The sequence below is a fragment of the Diorhabda carinulata genome, chromosome 9 (assembly GCF_026250575.1).
Source record: "Diorhabda carinulata isolate Delta chromosome 9, icDioCari1.1, whole genome shotgun sequence".
Taxonomy (NCBI): Eukaryota; Metazoa; Arthropoda; class Insecta; order Coleoptera; family Chrysomelidae; genus Diorhabda; species Diorhabda carinulata.
In genome coordinates this window covers 8,064,549-8,081,865 of record NC_079468.1, presented here as the reverse complement: position 1 = coordinate 8,081,865, position 17,317 = coordinate 8,064,549, and the positions used below count along the sequence as shown (strand labels likewise).

General features: G+C 32.2%; 1 protein-coding gene and 1 long non-coding RNA gene across 3 annotated transcripts in view; one reads left to right on the top strand and one right to left on the bottom strand.

Annotated features, from left to right (window-relative positions):
• Positions 1 to 17,317, top strand: part of LOC130898087 (serine-rich adhesin for platelets) — a 264,445-nt gene that overhangs the window by 167,639 nt on the left and 79,489 nt on the right. The gene's annotated exons all lie outside the window — the stretch shown is intronic.
• On the bottom strand, positions 365 to 16,834 carry LOC130898089 (uncharacterized). Its single transcript, XR_009059834.1, has 3 exons — positions 9,081 to 16,834; positions 3,027 to 3,255; positions 365 to 1,427 (listed from the first exon to the last, which is right to left on the bottom strand). It is a non-coding gene; the product is annotated as an uncharacterized LOC130898089 (long non-coding RNA).

Sequence of the window (17,317 nt, the reverse complement as noted above, 5' to 3'; positions counted from 1 at the left end):
TAATTTTTCCTGTCAAGTACTGAAAATTTGCAAATTTTGGCTTCGTACTGCATTCATTAGCAACTCGTTGGCGACGTCTTACAATGTGTTTTGTTTCCATTAAACCTTGCAGGAAAGTATCCTCCTCATTTTTCGGTTTACCATCGTATAATCAGATTTTTTTCTTCATCGGTAAATTTGCTCGTACATTTTAATTCGCACCTATAAAAATACAACACATTATAATAGCAGGCGATAATAATAATATTAATAATAAACACTAACATGCATGGGGACCCCGTCCTCTATCCTCTACAACCTTCCCAGATGTGGAAATATATGATCTACCTAATTGACGTGCAAACTTTCTCTTGTTTAGTTTCCATTTTTCTGGATTTTTACCAGGGGCTGTCTCATTTTCAGATTCTACCGAAAGATGACATAGTTTTGTTTTAGTACAATTTTTTTAAAATAGCAATGAAATAACTTTCCCACTAAATAATATACACACTCAAGACGCATCGAAAGTCAACTAAAACTAAAACTGATGGCTGTAAACTGTTTATGAGAAAATCTCTCCATTGAGAATAATAACCGTGTAGATCCGTACAAGTCCGACTTCTAGAGAACTCAAATTAAAAAATACTGACATGTCTGGGTACTCATTTCCTTTAGCTATATTTTTTTAGTTATAAAAAAAAGACTAATAATCATGGTAAACGTTGCTGTTGTGGAGCGAGTGCTTTGAAAGCGTTTTAATTAACTGGATAAAATCTGAGGTCAGTAAATCTCTATTACTTACCGATAATTTTATATTCTCACTTATTTGTCATCTTATTAATTAAAATCAAATTTCAAGCATTTATTTGGGGCAAATGGTACAGTATGAAAGCTTAATTCTACTCACAGGAGCTATCAAACGTAAATTCAATAACACCAAATCGCATATTTAACAAACATATAATTTGGTTTCCGATTAACTAAAGAAAACGCTGGTTGGTATTCGACGATATAAAACAATGTCTCCTTACATGTACAAGAAAGTGTAATATACATTTCAAGATCTGTTATAAAGATACTACTGCTGAATACGTATTGTTATTTTAAAGTAACCGACCGTACTCTTTACGTACGGAACGCACTATTGAAATCTGAAGATATTTGAAAAAAGACAAATTTGAAAAAGTTGTCTAAATTCATTGAAACAAAATTATAAAATTTCAAAAATTCGCTTTTTGCCAAATTCCATACTATCTAATGATTGAAAGTGATTAGTTACTGTGAGTTTTGAAGATTTTTAAGTTTCCATGAAAAGATCTGACGTGCATGCAGGTCAATAGATATCATTGAAACGTCCATAAAGCATTACACGTATGGGCAGTGGCTCCATTCTGTTCAAACCGTGGCTGTGGCTGCGAAAATACGCTTAGCATAGTTCCACTATCTTCCTGGAAAATATAAAATCTAATGACACCAAGTGCTCAAAAAGTACAAGTCATTTGTAACAAAATCAATTCTCTCACTAAAAATACTTTGTTGTTTATAATAACGTTCGTGAAGCTTCAAAATAATCATAATCTTGTATTGATAGAAACGAACATGTCATAACTTTGAAGAACTGAGGCATCAACATACTCATAATAGATAGATTCGACTTGAAATAATATTTAATAACAAATACTGATTTTGCACTGTCCACAGTGCCACTGCTACGGAAGCTGGGCGGTCTATCTTACAAAATGGCCTCGGTCCGCAGTCATTCACAGCTACTTTTCACTAGTCAAAACCATGCGTTTTATCTAGCCAACTCTACTTTTTTGGAAAGAAATGAAAAGGCTTAACGCAGTAATTCATTAGAAACTTTCCAGAATACGAGCATTATTTAGAAACGTTTCAACTGCGATGACAGGTACTAGAATTTCATAATTGTTTGCAATATTGTTTGAATTTGTTCAGTACTATCAACCGGATGTTGTGACGATAATGTTAAAACCTAACTCTAATTTACAACGAAATGCACTTAGAATAATATAAACAATTGTATCAATCACAACAATTAACTTCACATTGTTTATTTGTCTAAAAGCAAGTAATGAATTAAAAAAAAAACAAAATATCTCTCAAGTTAACCACAAATACAATAAAGACAATTTAATTGTACAAAAGCTGTTGCTCAACCATTGTCTGGTGTATGTTCTAAAGGTCATTACATACCAAACAATGAGACAATTTACTGTGGAATTCAATTGTTCGATCGAAACTTTCGAGCATAAATAAAATATAAAAGAGATTCACTTCAACACTTTTCAAACTATTTAACGAAGTCAGTTGTGTCTATAAACGCAGCATGAAGAACTACATAAATTTCATCTTACGACAATCGTTTTTCTTCCGGTAATTTTAGGTCATATTTCCCAATCATATATTCAAATAAGTACCACGTTTACGATCTTTTGAATTTCTCATGATCTATCACAAATTTAGTAAAACTCACTCATTTTCTCTGGTAATCTTACGAATATGAAACGAATGTAGAAGTTTGGATACATTATCGTAAAAATTGCTGAACGGAACGTAATGAGATGAAATTTAGATTTAGAGTCTTGTACAGACACATGGAATAGCAGACTTGCCAATATAGGGGTGGATAAACCCTTCGTAGGACCTGAATCTAACATTAAATTGAATTAACATTAAATCTAACTGGAACAATCCGCAGGGTTTGAGACAGATACTCTTGGGAGTTTAACAAATCTATTGGTTGTATCAACCTAAGTAGAAATAATTTATGAATATCAACCGGAGTCTTGTGGGCTATTACCACTTCAAAGAACAAACACGCTAAGTTTAGCAAATATTACAACGTGTAGATTCTGCTATCTACATTTTCTTGAAGTGTGAAAGATTGGAAAACTCCAGAGGGTTTGACATAGGAGTTAACGATTTATGAGCGTTCCCGGTGCCACAGCCAGAAAAGAGGACACAATAAATGATACTATGGGGGGCAGTGTAAATGACACACTAAATTAACATACATAGATACATACATAGACGCATGGGATTCTTTTCATTCTATTACTCCATCATCTTCGCAGCAATAGCGGAAACCATCATCGGGTACTTCTTCTTCAGTAGCTGACGATCTCGTAACTTGTGTCTATACGGTTCACTGTTAGATTGCTTATCTCGTCCTTTCGTCGTTTTCTTTTGTGGGTCTTATTTAGTTTGCCATTCCAGCTTTCTTTGTCTCTAATCATGTTGAAATTTCTGAAGTCTCTGAAGACAAAAATGTAATAGTGTAATAGTAGTGTAAACAGTCTGTTTGTTTTGTCAGTGTGGTTACGTGCTTGTTTTTTTAGTAGACTTTCGCTTTCCAATCAATTGAACCTTGTGAGGTTGTATATTCAAGATTTCATTAATAAATGCGAACAAACACATCTAATACAGATCCAGTTTACTCTTATAATGTGAAATACTTTTGCAAAATCATAAATTATTATAAAAATTGAAACTTTTCGATTGAGGAATGAATTGTATGAATGAATAATGAGACTAAGACACGTTTGTGTTCAAATTAAAATTTTAATCATTCTTGGTGATACGTTGTATTAAGACAATTAAGCCATGAGAATTAGTTGAACTTTAGTTATACTTGCAATTCTTCCATACAATAAATGTTGACCACAAACGGACAATATAATATCTGGTAACAAAATACTTGTTAACAACATTGTATTCGTGCGGTTCAGGAAAATATTGGAGAATAACCAGCTGTAAGTCATTAATGTCTCCAGACATTATGTACTTTAATGCGGTTGTAAAACTAAAAACATTACTGTGGGGTCCGAATTCAATTTTATATGATGTTATTTTCAAATATGTCCAAATTAACACACTAAGAATTCCTCGAGAAGTTTATTGAATAAAAAATTGCATGATGAGTTTACTATTTAAACAAAAAATCTGACAACCTCATTTTTTTATGTCTTTAGTTGGAACCAACTGTATTAAAAATATGCACAACTGAACTAACAAGTCTTCTATGCAAACTCTTTTCCCTGACAATCAAGTAAGAGCAGAATTTGGCCCACCTGTTAGATAAACAGTAAGAATCAAGAAAATAGAAAAATTTCAATAACTATATTGATGAGTGATTATCATAATTACCATATAACTTATGTGATTGAAAGGTTAAATTTTTCATTTTTAAGAGAATTCCTGCAACTATGTATTATGGTTCATTTTAAGTTCGAGAAAAGTTTGTTTATAAAAAATTGTATGAAACAGCTTTGAAAATAAATAAGTATTGTAGGCGAAAACAACTTAGAGTTTTAGAAGTTATGAGTCAAATACCGTAAAACTTTACATAGTCATCCTGAACCACGTCATTTAACTTTATAGTTCACGTACAATACACATATTCACTGGACTAATGAAAAATTGAATCTATTTTATAGTACTAATAGTAGATATAAAATTCATCAAGAACTATTAACCTTCGAATAATCTTTCTAATAATTCAAATGGTTGGACAAGGACATTTTTTTATTTGGTCGGATAATGAAACTGACAATGGATCGTGTGAAGCATTATTGGTCACATCTGGTCAAAAACGACGACGCATCATGTATGGACCACAGCGACAACTTTTCTGTAAATACCGTTACTGTTGGTTGTTTTTTTGTTTCTTTTCGATTGAAGAATGAAAGAACCTCCTTCACGTATATAAATAATGAATGAAAAATGTCGTGGGCTGAACATAACAAGATATGTTGTATGGGCCTCGCCTAAGCTAAGAATTAGATTCAATCATATAATTTAAATTTGGTGAATTGCGATTCACATATCAAACGCTTGAACTTTTGAATGTTCAATTGAGTATCATTAAGTTTTTTACCAAGTATTAGTTGTAAAACAAATTTAGTGAAAACCACTGACCCTATAAAAATCATTTCTAGCGATTTTATCTGCTATTTCATGGTGAAATTTGAAATGATCCATTTAAAAGATATTTCTCGGTGTGATCACGTGTTTTGAATTATATAATGACATTGCCGCAAGACAAAGTCTATGCGGGCAAGCAAGCAAGAGGATTCCTTTTATTTCGATTTGGTTTGTTCGACTGCGGCCACGATTTATATTCTACAAAATATTATTCCATATATACTCCGACGTTTGTATCGGTTAACTGAAAACAACCAACAACATCGGTTCATAGTACATGGTGGAAAATACTGAAAATTAATAAAGTGATGTAACTGTTGTACAAAAAAATAACAAGAGATTTTAAAAAAATTCACATTAAGTTATATCAAACATCTTCAGTAAGTACTAAAAACCCTACTCATTAAAGATGAAATTAATGAATTATGGAACTTAATCGTAACGGAAGCTAATGACTTATACAAAACGATGAAAAAAAATCCTTTTATCCGTCTTTTTCACCGTGCCGTGACCATTATGGATCGTTGATTTCCATAGTTGCTATCATATTGATTATCATGGGACGTTCGGGGTCAGATCAGGGATGTATGGTGGGTGCTCAACCTCAAAAGTGTACAGTAGCCTTGAACGGAACAGTGGAGTATTATCATAAAGAAAGCACACACCTCGGCTGATTTTACTGAGCCTTTCTTCGATATTTTTTTGACTCACATGGTAAATCAAAGAAATATGTGTCGTTCTCGGTTGTTCCCTCGCAGTCTCAAAATATTGTAGCCATCATTTTTTTGGTGATCGGGGCAAAGCTCCAAAAATCGCTCACCTACCTTGTATTAATTTTTGTCATATTCAAATGCTCATGTAATATCCTTATAACACTTTTAGAAATGCCGTGCTGCAATTTCTTTTGTTTTTTTTTTGTTTTCTGGAGTATCACCATCACAGGAGCTCCCACACGTGAGTCACTGTAAACAGCTTACATTCTGTTTTTAGTTTGTGTTGGTGTTAATCCATCTTTAGTCAAACAGTGCAAAACTCAATTTGAGACATTTTTCAAAAGAAATTCACTGGATCTGGAGCAGCAAGTTGAAACTTTATCTAAAGTTTGTTGAGACTTGTCACTGACGCATGCATAAAGACTTTTGCGAACGCACTTTATTTAATATATGAGGCCAATAACTCAACGATTTTTTTTTTAATTGAGAAGAAATTCTCATTGGGATATTTTCCCTTCTCAATTGGGATGCCACTATTATAATTATCTGCCATTATCTTCATTCTATATTTTGTGAAATGTTTCTATGCTCTGTCCATAATAATATTGAATAGCTAAGGCCGTCTCCCAGTCGTATTTCGGTCACAATTTCTACTTTTTCCAACAGTTCCACTGTTCAGTTTTTCCTGACATTTATAATCTATATTGTATTCCTTTTGGTCCATCAATCATACTCTATCAAAGGTATATTGTTAATATTACATCCACGGTTGATCCGTTCTCTTTGAAAAACTGTTGTTCTTCTGACTTGGCAATCTAATTTCCAAAATAATGTTTATTATTAAATATTTTATCTACTTGAAAAATACATCGCTTCGATTTCAGTATATGTCAACACATTTCAGTAGCAAGCTTTGAGTTTTTCTATGATATGATTATAGTCTGAATGTATAACCTCATAACTTCTTAAACCAGTGACACTATAAACTTCCTTAGTAAGGGAAGTTAACATTGAGGATAAAGTATTCGTTTTAATACCATAACTTTAGTGTTATGTTGCTAATCTATATCTCATCTTGTTTTTACAAATCGTTTTTCAGCTGCTTTCCAGGACGAGTCTTCATTGTGAATAGTAAGATTAGATTGGATAATACTTCATCACTGATTCACAGAAACTTGTGGTTTTTAGTCATCTTTAATCGCTCTAAGTATATTTTGGATGGAAGTGATTAATAAATTTGAAACATCAGAATAAAGTAGAACAAACTCTCTTTAAAACAGGAGCATTATTTATTTCCTAAACTGTCTGGTAACATTATTTTTTGGTATTTGGTCTACCGAATAATAAGGTCTGAATCTATTTTGATCAATATTAAATTCTGAATCTTGAAAATATCTAAAAAATGGCGATGAAAACAAAGCGGTGGTTACTTCGTACTCATAAATTCGAGAAGCGACGTCTTGTTCCCCTGGAACTCTCATAAATGACTGCAAGTTCATATTAACCTCTCCTCCGATCTCAGGATGGGCAGAAGTAATAGACGCAGCTGTATTCGGAGTAAAATGCCTAACGTTAGGACCGTATGTTGGATATGATGTAGTATGTAGTGGTATACTATTCTCTATTTCAGCTCTATGATGTAAATCTAAATTGTGTGGTACTCGAAGAAAGTCTTGTAGCTCGTTTTCGTTCATAATTGGAGCGTTAATGTTTGCACCGTCGATATTCGTAGCGTTTGTTATATCGAATAATATCACCCCATCAGCAATTCTATCAATAACTGGGTTTTCAGCGATTTGATTATAATCAATATCTATAGTATTATCTTCCAAATTATCTCGTGAAGCCGCTTCCATGGATGAAATTTCTGAGTTACTGTAACTAGTCTGAATACCTTTAACGTCAACGAAATCATCAACGTCAGTAATACCGAACTCCACTTCTTTTTCGAAAGTACGTTGACTTAAAGATATCGGTACATTTAGAGAAACAGCAGATTTTGGTAACAATTGATTTGAAGGAACATCCCTATCTGAAGAACGTTCTTTATCTGCTTCATCACTGATATTTGATTTACTATTCTTTTCAATCTCATTTTCTGAATTTGACGATGGTTTTTTTGCTATTTTAGTATTTTGCTTCGATTCAGTTGGAGTATTATTATGAGGGATTGTTGATTGTACTGAAGATGTAATTTGGCTAAGAAAATAGTCTGAAGATGATAGTTTACTCAATTTACACGTGTTGTCTACGTTTATGTTAAATGAAGAATATATTTCATCTTCATTTTGTCGACTGAATATCACCATACTTTCAAGATCCGAAAATTCTTTATCAGATGCTGCAGTAGATACATTAGTTCCTACATACTGTAACGATGTTTGATCTTGGTCTGTAGCTGTTTGTTGTGTGTCTAGAGACACCATATGCATTGAAGAATCTATTATTGATGAAACTATCCACTGCACTATTTTCTCAGCTTCTTTGCTAAATTCACTATCATATTCTTTCTCTTCATTTTTCTTTTTGTTCATGCTATCACTCATTCTTAAGATATAATAATAATTTATGTGGAATGTATGAATTCTAAAGATGACATTTTCCTGTTTTTGATTACTTGAAATTTTAATGACGCTTTTCAACTAGAGACAACGTCACATTTTGAAAGCTATCCAGGACATACCAATTACGGATAAGTTATGATAAAAAATATAAAAATATATCATATTGAAAATTGTTTGAATTAATGTGGGACTTTTACAATTATTCCACAATACACAAGTCCAAAAATGTCTAAAACGTGAAATGCTAGTCAAGTTTTTGTCTGAAATTGTTTGTTTCGAGAATATATATATAATATTATAATTTGGATTTATTGGATTTTAGAATGTGAGCTGTTTTCTTTTACATTAGAAAATATGTTGTTTCTCTCAGGAATACCAATATAAAATGTATAACCAATAAAAATCCAATTGATTAGGGTAAATTTCAATAGAACGTCACTGGATTTCCAATCTATCTATCAGACTAGAATTTGTCTTAGACTTACGTTTGCTGTCAATCATTTACTATAGACCCCAAACTGTGATATTGTAGTTCTAAAGAATTTGTAAGTAAAATAAAAGAAAACATGAATGTAATAAATTGACATTTTGGAGTTTATTCACATCAATATTTACGCTATTTGTGTTTATGCACCAGCTTCATTCAAATCTATTGCTAGTCGGATTATAATAATTTCTCTTTTTTTTTGTTTTCAAAACTGCCAGAAATGCAAAAATAGTGAACTAACACGTGAGAGGCCGAATAAATTAGATACTGCTCAGAATATTTTAAAACAAAATAGTTTCCTTAAAGTAAAAAAAATCAGGAACTATTTTGTGATCAAATTTGTTCCAAACTGGCCAAACAAAATGTAAGTATTTCAATAGAAATCTTTATTACCTCCTTTAAAATAGTATTCATCCCAACGAATACAAGCATGACAACGGTTAATCCAGTTTTCCATATACTTGCAAGTCTCGGCTAGTACAGAGTCCATTGGTTATAAATAGTGACAGAAAGCTAAATTCGGCGAATACGTTTGCTGATCGATGACTCTCTTCGTGTTTAGCCAAAATCATGACAATTATGCTGGAATGTGATGGCTCATAATCGTGTTGAGAATTCCATGAATTATCTAACCACAAATCCGGTTGTTTACGATTTAATGCTTCACGTAGACGCCTCAAAACGGCCTTATTGAACGTTGTACCCTTTGGAATCAATTTATGCTGAAACACAGCGTGGTAATCGAAGAGAATATTGAGCGGTACATCGATATCAAAATTTTACTTCAACCATGAAAAACTAACTAGAATTTTACATTAGAGTATATACGATAATCATATTATGAATCGTCGAGATAAAAAAAAACAAATCAAAGCAAACTGAAGATATCTTCAACTGTTTTCTTTGATTTTAAAACTATACTTTTAGAAGTAATAAGAGCATTAAACAATATTACATTGAAAAATTGAAAAGATTGCATTGCGTATTTAGAAGAAAACGGCCATAGCTTTGAACAAACGGTCATTGGCTGCATCACTCCATTCATCGAAATTTGTACAGCAGTAAAAGTACAGTTGTATCAGCCTTGATATAATTCCCTCCGCCTTTTGGCTCTTTACGAAGAATGCACTGAAGGAAGTTGTGAAAACTGACTAGGGCTACTTCAAGAAGTGGAAATATTAATCGGAACGTGCTATATTTACCGGATGATAAAAACTAACACCAAAACTCGTATAGAAGGTAATAAATTGACTGAATCTAATAATAATCACTAAAAGCGGGTGAGTATTTCTCAGAAAATGTAATTTTACTTCACCTATTAAAAAAATTTTTATGTATCTCATACACAATTAAACCCTTTCATTGATAAGTATCGAATGTCACATTACCAGAAAAGAAATGACTCTTCAAAAATTCTAATAATACAACTCTTTCTATGAGAAGACTCTCTTTTATATCATTTTCTAGGCAATTGACTCCAACTAATCAAAATACTATATATTCATGCTACTGGTTTAGAAAGATAAACAAAGTTTACAATATAAAACTGAAAGAGGAGTCAAATATTCAGTGTTGAATAAATATTGCGTTGTCAGTCTCAAAACACATCACAATACCTTCAGTTTAACGTTTCTTTTTCGGTATAACCTGCACACGTATAGAGTTTATTAAAGTGCCTTTTGATGTTGAATGGAGATCGTAAACTTCTATAAACGAACACATGCCTGCCACTTTTATATTGTGTCTCTTACAATTTATAAAAAAGAAAACATTTTAATTGAGAAAATGAAATGATTATTTCCAATTAGATCTGTTTTCATTGTTCAGCTCTGAATTGGTAACATGTGGTCAAGAATTAAGTGCATTAATTTCTAGAACTGATAAGTATTTGGTACCCAATAAATGTACTTATTTATGCACAGTTTCTAAAACTGATTAATAACGGAGATAATCCTTTGAAGGTAAGAACTGAGAACCTTGCTTTTCGATTTATCTGACAAAAGTTTTTTCATACAAATTAGGCGATACCTTTTTTTGGTAGGTGCTAAGAAATAACAAAGGTTTCTCATTTGAATTACAAAAAGCCGAGAAGCAAGAATACCTGTGCAAGCATCAATGTTTTTTGGCATGACAACCGATTTTGAACTTTTACGAAATTCATCCTCAAGCGAAATGCTACCACGATTGAATTCGGAAAACTAGCAAAACATGGTGGCTTGAGAGGATGCATCTCCAAAAGTCGGAGCAAGTTGATCGGCATACTACTCTTACTGTTGGTTTAATCCACGTCGAGAGCCATAGAAAATCATCGTACGAAAATGTACGTGATTTAATTCCATTTTTTGACCAATGCCTCAAATATCTCTGAACAACTCAAATAGCACTCCTATGGTAACATGTTTACCATTAAAAATGTTAAACTGAATAAGTCAAATCTGACAGTGCCATATCTCGAAACAAGTAGCAACTCTCGTAGATATTGAACTGAGCATCATTTTTTTCCTAAATAAAAATTCTCGAAATGTCATGTTTTGAGATATTGGAGGAAAACTAATAGACAGAACTTTTGGGCGATTTTTCAAGGCTCTCTATCTGGTAGGTATATTTTCGAATTTCAAAGTACTAGTCAGAATCTACCGTTTGAAACTTGAATGATCAATTTAAGGATTTTTTACAAGATTGGATCCTTTATTAACTGGATTGAACGTAAAGATCAACAAAATGAAACTTGATAAAACAGTCATAGATTAGTAACAATTGTATTATTTTCGTTATTAGAAATTCTAGTTATGCCTATAAAGATGTAATGCTTGAGAAATTTCAAATAACGTGTCGCTTATTACCAGTACAGTATATAAATATTTCTTCTATGTGTTAACAATCCTTACAAATAGTTATCAAGTTTCTTGTTTTACTTCCTAGACCGATTTACATGGATGTCATATTGTAGGACAAAAATGTAATAGGTTACATTTTCATTCAATTATTCATTATGCAAACGTGTTTTTTCACATATTTTTTCTTCAATAACGTTTTGTTTTGAACATACTACTGAACTAACACTCACAGTTACGCTGTCTGACACATGTTTTGATAACCAAGAGATGGTCTTCAGAGACCGAAGGTAAACGTTTCGTTGACCAAAACTGGATAATGAAGGTTAGGACCAGCAAAAGCTTTTTTAGGTCGATGTTTCAGAATACACTGTGCCTTGATACCATTACTACTGGCGGTTCGTTGATTTCCAATTTAATATTTATGGCAAACTGCTATCTTTACTTCGAATAATGGATAATATAGATTCAGAAAAATAAGAACATCAGAAAAAATTTTCGAGGTATCGAAAAAAACGAGCTACGATTGTTAATATTTCTTAAGCACTTAATTATTAAAAATAAAAAAATCATTTCATTTAAAGTGTAAGTACGCAATGTGTTTGCATAGATCTGCATTCTCGTATATTTTACGCAATACAAATAATTCTAAAAAAATTTCTATTTTTATTTATATCACATACTTAGGTTATTTGAGGATTATTTTTACGCAATTCTTAGTATTAATTTATTTCTATATATTTTCCTGACAAAATTATTACCGAAGATTGATCATAAACTTCACTGATACGTTTATGGTAACCATTAAACTCCAAACTGGTCGTCTTGGGAATTTCCTTTTGTGGACGATACGAAAAACTATAAAAGTTTATGCTTTAATACCACTTCTTCAACTTATTCAACATATGTGTATGTTAAATATTGTTACATTTTTGCAGAAGGATTATTACGTTAATGTATTAGAAAAAACTTGTTAAACTCTGTATGTATAAGGGAAAAAATTTGTTGTAATGTCTTATTATATGAATATTCTATATTCGTTTATAAAAATATCCGAAAACTTCGAAAGAAGTAATAAGAATAATAAGAAAAAACCCAAGACCAAGTAGCTTTGATCTACCAGTTATTCTTTAACATACAATTACACCCCAAAGAAGTTCGCACCGCATTTTGGAGTCACAAAAATTATGAAGGTTGCTATAGTTTTTTTCTAAAACGGCATAGCACTAAGAATTGTTCTATGTTGTTTTAGGTTTGCTCTATATTGTTCCATAATAGAACATTAAAAAAATATTTTTCCCAAATTCCGGGAAAAATAATTTTTGAGCTAGCTCCATACTTTACAGTTAACGCGATTATAATTGTTATTTTGAGTTGTATCAGCTTTCTTCTCAATTGTTCTAGAATACAGCCTTTTTATTTTAGAAATTCTCACTAATGCCCCTTTAATTTCAAGAAAGCGTTGTATTAGGAATTCTCAGATACTATGATCGGGTTCAACCGTATATGATCTGAATGTTCGGAAACTAACCCGGATCACGTACATTGTTGTTCGGAAACTGATCTGATTATAGCCTGTTAGACCGGTGGGAAAATGTGTTCAGCTGACGGTTTGTTTCACTTGTCAATAGTTTTTTAAACTTAAAATTATTTATTCGCCTTAAATAGCTGTCTACTATTAATTCTCAAGAGCAGCGTCATTGATAGGTTACTGAAATTTGTGGTTTTATAATTGTCGGCATTTTAGCATAAAAAAGCTTATCAGCATTGAACTTAAGTGCAAAATCCTTGTAAGGGCTTAATTCGTTGATAATAACAATTAATCAACATCTAAGATCTAATATAAAACTAAATGAATATCCTGGAAGAATTAACACACAAAAAAGTAATAAAAATCAGATATTCGTGTATATCAAAGTTATTTTTATTCATAACCTCAAATTTTTCTTCCATTCGTTAAAGCTACACCTATAATTTTTATAGTTGTACTTAAAACTCATAATTTCATGAAAAAGTGGGAAAATGAGAAGAAATTAGCTCTAAAACAATTGAAAAGATCTTTTTCTTATTTCTCTAATTGGTCTGAAAAGGCCCTTTCAATGAATAAAGATGAGATGAGAAGAGTTACTGGTATGCTTTCTGAACACTATCCGGTGAAGTAACATCTGAAGAATATTGGAGAAATTCCCGACATCTCTTGTCGTCGCTTCTCTAAGGAACAGAAGAGGTTATCCGCATAGCCCCCAGAGAGGTAACAAAGTCGTTGCTCCCTGACTGATGAACCAATCCAGAGTAGATAGTAGATCAATAGATCAAAGTAGGTTCACTATTTCCTAGTCGTAGCTAACTCATCTAACCTAACAAAAATCAACCAGTTTCTATGATTAAATAGTTATACAAAATTATACCTGCTGGAAATCACTAACTAAGAAACGTTTTTATGTAAGAATTCATAGACCGCAGCTGGATTATAAATACATCCTTGAAATGAGAATGAATTTGACAATTGCAATGGTTAATCACAATTAAATTGATTGTTTACTTATGAACTGAGAATTGGCACAATTATTTTGTTTATTGTCGTCCACAGAAAAGATGTAACATAGCCGGCATAAGTTTTTACAAAGAAATGTTCAGAGTTACTCCATAATACTATTCACATATTTTTTAATACTCACACTGTACATACGAGGTTTTTCTAAAGTTATAATATTTATAATATTTAATCTTAGCTATTCATCTATGAATCCGATATGCAAGGTCTCACATACAGCTATTAAAACGAAAGTAGAGGGGGTGGTTCATTTTACTGGCTCTTAGTTATCTCACTCTGTTGCCGCCAGACTGAGGTTGTGATCGAGGCTTAGAAATATTAAATATTCAACTTCACATTTCCATCCTTTCCTCTACCGACGTCCATCCCTAGATATCACCGCCGCGACATGGCTATTTCAAACAGTTAAAGAGAACCACTTCGCTCTGTAGAGATAGGTCTCCATTTCAAGAGCTGTATGTAAGACCGTGACCCGATGTAACCGAAATATACCTGAGAGAGGAGGCTGTGGTGTTTTACGTAGTTACCGCTAGATAGCAGTGTTTTTGCTAGATGCGAGTCTGTCATTTCCGTGCAACGTGAATTTCGTATCACATATAGTGTTGATTCTATTACAGCCCAAAGTATAAGATTTACTAGAAGTACTGTTACGGGAATATTGTATCTCGATATGCTAGAAAATTATCTCTTCCTTCAGTTGAAAACAGATTCAAATAAGGACGGTGGTCTACCATACTAGAATATTCATGTGAAATTTTTAAATCGTTGGCTTGATTCTATTTATAGTTTTGTCTTTGATAATATCAAATATTTTGCGTATTGTGTATCTAAAACCCAATTCATATTTTTTTTAATTGTCATATTCATTTGTCTGAGTTCAAGAAATATTCCAATATTCCAAATTCTTATTAAAAACGATTTGAATTCATATTTCAATTAAAACAGAATTCAATATAATCGTATTTCGTTTCACGTTTCATTAAACCCGCCAGCTATCGCGATATATTCAAATAAAGGTACCCGCTCCTATGCAAATTCGTCATTAACATTCGACGAAATTGCTAATTTCAAAGCAAAATAGTTAATTCATTACTAACTAATTGCGTTTAGGGTGATTGCCAACCATTTTCAATACTAATCACTACGTAACTTTTGACACCTCTCGAGAATTTATCTATTATTCAATTAAATATAATATTCAATAATTAGACATATAATAAATATACGAGGAAGTCAAAGAAAGAAGTTACTTTTTGTTGTGTTAGCTTATCTCTCCTGACATGGAATAGAATAAAAATATTGATAGACCGTATTCCCGTTACATGATTCTTGAACAAAATATACCTGAACATAAACAAACAAGTTTATGCCTGTACAATTTAATGTTGTGTTTCAAATACATACATTTGAAATTATACAGATTTTGAAAAATTGATTTTATGAAATATATCTGAATGCAAATGATCAATCACTTTGAAGTGATTGACTAAAAATTACATTGTTCATGGTTTTAAAATGATTTGATGTTTGGAATACGTCGAGAGAGGATTAAGAAGCGAGATGTCATAGCAAAAAAATTTAAAACCAGATTTCTCTCCTGATGTTCTTCTGACTGTGCATTGGGAAGGGAAAAAAGATGTAAGTGGACACGAAATTGTGGATCTCCTTCCAATCCGTGTATCTGGTCAAAATAATAATCAACTCTTAAGGTTCCAAATCTTGAGTCAGACTCAAGAGAACTGATAGCGACTACTGTTTATGAAGAAATTTCCTTATGGGGAATCTCAGACAACGTTGAATGTATGTGTTTTGACACAACTGCTGTTAATACAGGTTTTTGTAGTAGAGCATGTACTTTATTATAACAAAAAATATAAAAACGAATGTTGTGGTTTCCATGCCGCCACCACATATTAGTAAGTATGTTAGAAGCAGTAATTGTTCAAGAACTTGGATCATTAACAGGGCCAGACATATCATTGTTTAAGTTGTTCACGAAATTCTAGCCACAGATAAATTAACATGATTTTGAACTTGCTACTACTGACTCTCTAGCTAGTGATACTGTTACAGATTTTACCCAAAAAATAATTGCATTTTCCAAAGATTAGTTACAGAAATTCCAACCTAGAGATGATAATAAAGAATTTCTAGAGTCGAACATCATTCTTCTTGGAGGAGAACTAGAAAAACAACTGTCATTCAAAGAACCTGCCGGTGTTCATAGAGCAAGGTGGATGACTAAAGCCTACATATTCATTAAAAATTTATCTTTTCCATATTCAGTTTTAGCTAACGAAGGGGAAAGGCAGCAATCAAGAACTGGCTCCAAGCTGCTTCAACTGTGTATGTTCCTCGGAATGACCTGCAATTTTTAAAAGACTTGATAGATTTCAAAGCTATAAATGAAACTTTAGCCTAGAAGGCTTTTAATAAAATAAAAAAACATCTCTGGTACCTCTCTGAAAATCTTGTGGCTCCATCTTTTTTTGATAAACGGGTTACTAATGACAAACAGGAAAATGATGACAGCTCTACAAAATTGTGGTTCGGATCATCAACTACTGAAAGCAATTGTTGATTTAGAAGTTGTTCCTTTGAGAAGTCTAAATAATTTTGTTTCAAATAACACAATGAACTTCTTCAGAACACTTGATCTAGAAAAAGAATTCATCAACAGTAATGTAGAAAACTGGGATCAAGAGAAAGGCTACAGAAAAAACATGGAAGTTATAAAGAGTTGTAAATGACATAGTCGAACGAGGAGTAGCTCCTTTAGAAGAATTTAACAAATTGATTACCATGAATGAGGAACCAAAATAATTCTTGATTCAAGTGGTTAAGGAATTCAGAGAAAGGTTTCTCAATCGTAAAAAAGAAACAAGTTACACAATTTTTAAAATCATTACTTAGTTTGATATTAAAATTATAACTTTGGTAGCGACACCTAAAATTCCGATAAAAAATGCCTGAAGACTTCTTCAAGAACTAGAATAAAATAAAAGGGTGTCCAGTACAAATAGGTCAATGAGAAAATGAATGAAGTCGAAACGAACATAATTGAATTGAAACATCTAAACAAAATAGCGGAAATAACGAAGTGGGACAAATGTAGAAATGGAGAAATAAAACAAATGAGCAAACAAGACCTTTCTGACTGGTAAGGACAAAACTGAAAGGACTCAAACTGAAAGCAGAAAAGAAATAAAAGTGATGGAAGCAAGAAGTACTATTAAACAGAC